The sequence below is a fragment of the Notolepis coatsorum genome, assembly GCF_963971535.1.
Source record: "Notolepis coatsorum genome assembly, chromosome: 16".
Classification (NCBI taxonomy): Eukaryota; Metazoa; Chordata; class Actinopteri; order Aulopiformes; family Paralepididae; genus Notolepis; species Notolepis coatsorum.
Window position 1 is genome coordinate 17,560,826 of NC_140180.1, and position 6,000 is coordinate 17,566,825.

Here is a 6,000-nt window from a genome sequence, read left to right on the forward strand (position 1 = left end):
ATCATTATTCTAGACCAACGCAAATCAAAGCTTACTGACAATAAAGATGATAGGCATCTTTACCCTTGGCGGTCAGTTACACCCCAGGTGAATAGGCAAATATACTTTTTTTTGTTGATTTTGAGATTTTGTTATATTTTGCTTCCTAAACATGTCTTATATGAAACTAGTGACAATAAAACGTCAATAACACACATTTAGTTGTTTATTTTACTTCATTTTTCCTTATTGCATCCATAATGTGCACATATTTAATGGGGAAGTGCCTCATTTGCATATATAAACATAAAATTCAGAAAACTTGCAATATATTTTTTCTTAGTTTATATGTACATAACAAACTGGGAAAGTTTCATAGTGATATCTATTCAAATATTTTTTGCCTATTAGGGGGTACTACACTACTACACTGTTTGTAGCCTGTGTGTAGTTCTGTTCAGTTCAATAACATCATTATTATTATTATTATTATTATTCAGTTATCAGGCATGTGTTTAGGTTGTCTATTACTAATGGTTTGATTAGGTATTGTGTTTGTAAATATCTGTTTAAAAAAAAGTATGGCATTTTACAAAAATTAGTTTTAAGAGTTTTCCTCATTCTATTCATATCTATGTTCTGAAGGTATTTACAGAAGGGTTTGTTGATATCGCATTCATACCCTGATTTATATCACATTTTATTCCTAAAAACATGGCGAAATATGGAATTTTACCATAAAAATGGACTGAATGGAGTATTTTCTGATTTATGGAGTGATAAAAAGAGATATCCAAAATCCCCTCTGTAATAACCTTTGGCTCTAATATGTCAAACAAAATTAAACTATAATTTTGAAAATGGCTTTATCCAATGTTCAGATTTCTGTCCTGGAATTATATGCAAATTAGTGCATATTTAAGTAGATCATGCCTCATTTGCATATTTAAACATCCAATTTCAGAAAACTTGTAATACAAAAAAGTCTTGTCTTAATATAAGTAATCAACTGGGGAAGTTTCATTGTGATATCTATTAGTTAAATGTTTTACCCTATTCACCTGTAGTGTCTCGCCTTAAGATCCAAATTCAAATGTTTCATGAGTCATTATTTTAATTTGCTATGGGATCATCATGTTATGTTAAGTTAACTGTTAAGGCAGAGGGACTGGACAACAGGGTGACATTCACAGGTGTGCAGACTTGAGCATGTGAGGTAAAACATGCATTGGAGAAGGAGCCATGCCCACGGGAAGCAGAGATTGAGGGTGTGACAAAAATAATCGTTAGATTAGTCGACTAATCGAATGACAAAAATAATCGTTAGATTAGTCGACTAATCGAAAAAAATAATCGACAGATTACCAAAATAATCGTTCGTTGCAGCCCTACCTACATCACTGAGAGCACAACGTCAGGGCGACTGAGGTGCAAGCACTGTCATGCCAAGACAGCTACGAAGTGTGAATCATGTGATGTGCCTCGTGCTAAAGCGCAACTGCCACCGTGACTGGCATATGTTGCATCGAGTTTAGGAGGCGAGGACATTTAGACCCGCTAACCGCCCTCCCACCCCTGGACTGACATCACTTTGGAGGACATGTATTCATACTTGTCTATGGTCATTTACATGGGTGTAGTGGAATGCTGTTCACTCAACGATTACTGGCGAGGGGACAAACTGTACCGCTTGTCGTTCCCCGAGAAGGCAATTTCACGTAGAAAGTTCCTCAGGATCTGCAGCGCCCTTCGTCTGAACAGCTCGGCAGACGATGCTGCAAACGAGCGGGGGAGGGGCACGGCGGCCTTCGACCCGCTGTCCAAAATCAAACCGCTGTATGTGGAGATGAGGGACGCGTGTAAGAGGAACTTTCACCCCGGCCAGGAAGTCACCATTGGGGAGCGAAGGGTTTCCTCTGGAGCCGGTGTGACGAACAAACCCGTCTGCACTGTCTGCAGGGGGTATAAACTCTTTGTGCTGGCAGACTCCAGGAATGGATATACCTGGGACTTCTCTGTATGGGAAGGCTCCCGGGAAGGACTGGGAAGGGGCTCGGCTATGAGTCGGTGATGGAGCTAACCGACACACGACTGCTTGGCACCGGTTACAAGCTGTTTGTAGACACTTTCTACACAAGTCCCGCCCTGTTCCAGGACCTCCTTCAGAAGAGGATCTGGGCGTGCGGAACCATATGCACAAGCAGGATTGGATTCCCCAAGAATGGTCTGGAGAGGAAGGCTCCCCGTGGCACCATCCGCTGGATCCGCAAGGACTCCCTTCTGTTTGTCCAGTGCAAGGACACGCTGGTTTTTTCCCTCTGCTCAACACTCCACAAGGCCCATGCAGGTGGTGACACAGTCCAGAGCAGAATCCGAAGTCCAGATGGGCAGTGGCAGAAGAAGGACATCCCAATTCCACCAGCAGTGACTGAGTACAACCGGTACCTACTATATATTCAACACTTAATATTATGTGTAATGCCCTTTGAGATGTAGTAATTTGTGTTCGATATATTTATTAGTGAACACCTTCCTCCTCCACAAGGACCTGGAGACGGGGAGAGGAGCCGTGCCGATGCACCAGAAGGTGTTCAGAGCGACCCTCGCCGCGGAACTGGCATTGGTGGGGTCGTCTCTTCTTGCCACCCCCCCCCCCCCCCCCCCCCCCCACGGAACCGGCAGGGCCTGCTGTACCTGCTAAAACCGGCCCTCACTGGTCGACCTACATCACTGAGAGCACAACGTCAGGGCGACTGAGGTGCAAGCACTGTCATGCCAAGACAGCTACAAAGTGTGAATCATGTGATGTGCCTCATGCTAAAGCGCAACTGCCATCGTGACTGGCATATGTTGCATGTAGTTTAGGAGGCGAGGACATTTAGACCCAAGTTCACCTTTTTTTTTTTTTTTTTTTTTTTTTTTTTTTTACATTTAGTAATTTAGCTGACGCTTTTATCCAAGGCGACTTACACGTTTTGTACAACAGGACACCTGCTATCAGCTGAGTAGCAATGTTCATCAAAGTGTTGAGTGCTACAATGTAGGTTAGTATATTAGGACAAGTGACATTATCTTATCTTACACATGTTTTTACACATGTTTTTCTAATTTGGTACTTGTACATATTTTATGCCAGATGTTCAATAAAAAACTGTTTTTTTCAAGTTCAAGTTTTGTTTTATTTGTCACACATAAGGTACAGTGAAATTCTTGGTTCTGTGTGAGCCTCCTGAGATTGTGCTTCATTATGTATATATATTTTTGATTATTATTTAAAAAAAAATTATACATAATGTGTAACTATGGGTAACCTTTCATTAGAGCCTGAGATTTTGACTGTGTTGAAGTTATAGCGTTTGGAGACCAAGTGGCCATTTTGGAAAAAATTTATAGACATACCATTATAAAACGTTGTGTAAAACACTCATTTACATTTAGTCATTTAGCTGACGCTTTTATCCAAAAGCGACTTACAAGTTCTGTACGATAAGTCAGAATGCGTTTAGGCTATGGACCCATTGTGGTTTCCAGGTCATACCATATCAGCTGGAACCTGTAAGAGGCCTCTGTTTGCAAGATAATTCAAATGGATGTAAAAAAGAAAAAAAATTGTGATTCTTCCTGTTCAGAATGTTTCCTTTCAAAAGAGACCAGACTCATGTGCTATAAGTATAAGGTATAATAAATTGCAGATTACTTTGGGTATGCAATTTTCAGGTGTTAATCTGTAGACCGTTTTCGCCTAAAGGTACATGCCTAAGTAAATGGAAGATTGCTCCACTTCTGCAAGGTCAATTTGCATGTTCTTGGTATAGGAACATCTAGGGACCTGGGGGTATGTATTTCCAGTGTCAGAAATATTGTGTCTGTTACTAGGCTGAGTAAATTGTAATGAAGAAAAGGAGAATATAAATTATGATTTATGATTTTTGCATCTTTGATCAAAAATTGATACGGGTAGGAGAAAATGCTCACTGAGCTCATTCACCACCTTATTGAGAGCATGTGTACAAAAAATCTAAGCAAATGAATAAAGGGTATATGATTAAACAGAAGGATTTGTAGATACAGTAATTAATGATAATCGTACATCTATGGATAGGGAAAATGCTCCTCTTTCCAATGGCAGGGTTGAATCTGGATTTAGTCATTTCCTTGCGGTTTTTACGATAATTAGCATTTTCCGATAAATTCGTATTTCCGATAAATCGTATACAACATCGGTAAAATGAAAATATACACTTTGACTACTGTTTTTGACAGGGTTATGGTCTTTACTCTTTGCTACAAAAAAAAATTAAAAACATTAACCTCTTAACCAAGGGCCCACATGTGGACGATTCTTTGCCGACCTCTAGTGGCTCGGGTGTGCATTTCTTTTAATACAATATATAGAATTAAAGCCCTATTTGTTGCCTGTCGATTTCCCTTTCAGGTGACAAAATCCGTTCAGCGGTTCTCGAGTTACATGCCGATATGTGAGGCGTGCCCCAAAGTACACAAAAGTACACATTACCACCCCCGACTCCCGGGGCTCTAGTTCCGTCAATCATTTGGCGATCTCGAAAATCTTTACACAGGGTTGTAGCCAATGAGTGTGGGTTTCCAATGATACCCCATGATATGATAATTGGCGATCTAATACGGTCTCTATTGATTGATTTATGATAAAGAAAAGCAGGGGGTCCTATAGGGGGACCTTAAGGCTTAACAGGTAAGTAGTTACGATAGCGTTTGGAGACATAGGGAGTGGGGGAGGAAGTAGAGAGAGAGGAGTTTTGTTCACAAGGTAAGAGGTGAAAGCAAGGGCCTATGTTTCGTTTTAACATTGGGTCCTCCCCTAAGACATTTTGAGTGTCAAACACTTCATTTCCTGCATTCTGGTGTACTTTTATAAGTTTTATGCACCAATTTGTGCCTTTTATGCATACATTTATGGTGGAAATGTCTTATTTATGTAAAGGAAAAGACAACATTCAGGTACTCGCTGACACAAATATAATGGAATATAATGCAGTTAGGCTCTCAGGCATTCTGTGTTGCTTTCAAATATTTATTCTCCTGTATTATTATATATAGTTACAGGTGAGAAGGATATATCAATGTTTTGACCCCCTTATTTGGGGAGGGGGCTATCTTTCATATTAGCTACATTTTAGGGGACAAATGTACCTCTTCTCAATATTGAGGGGGACATGTCTATGCCTATGGGTGGAAGGCCTGGGATTGAGAGGTGGGACCTATAGCTGAGATAGATCTATCTATATATGCAGGCATGCAGTCGTGCACACATGCGGTTACACGGCGTGTTAGTAGGTCACTGAGGCAGAAGCCGTGCGATAAGTACCCGGCTGTTGTAGAAAGCAATGAAGGAGATGCAGACCAGAGAAAGACTTTCGTCTTGTTTACATCAGGGTCCCCCATTTTCAATTCATCATAATAACATGACATACATGAGTCATGACATACATGTATGCGCGCGTGCACGTGGCGTGTGGGCAGTTCCCATATTACGACTGCACCACTGTATATATGAACATTGTTACTCAGCTGATAGAGTTGTACCCTTCCTGCTGTCTTGTTGTACAACATTTGTAAGTCGCTTTGGATAAAAGTGTCAGCTAATTTACTAAATGTCGCCAATAAATGTCTATATTGGACATGATAATGGAGGGAGATAGTGGAAACATAATTACAGAATACAAGGGAGAATATGACCAATTAGACCTGGACCTGCAGTGCACACTGGACTGGCATGGGAACTGGCTCGCATTGGAAAACATGAGGATGGACTATGTGAAAGCAGTATGAGGCCAGGGCAAAAACACTGTGTAGTACTTGAGCCCAAACAGTGAGAGGCAGCAAATCGTTAAAGGGTGTCCAGTCTGCCGGAAAGAGAAGAAGAAGATATATATATCTATGGTCCTGCTTGTCATCGGCATAGATATATAGAACTATATATCTATGGTCATTGGAGTATTGTTCCATCTTTATCCTGACTCTTCTTCTCCACGGGGTGGC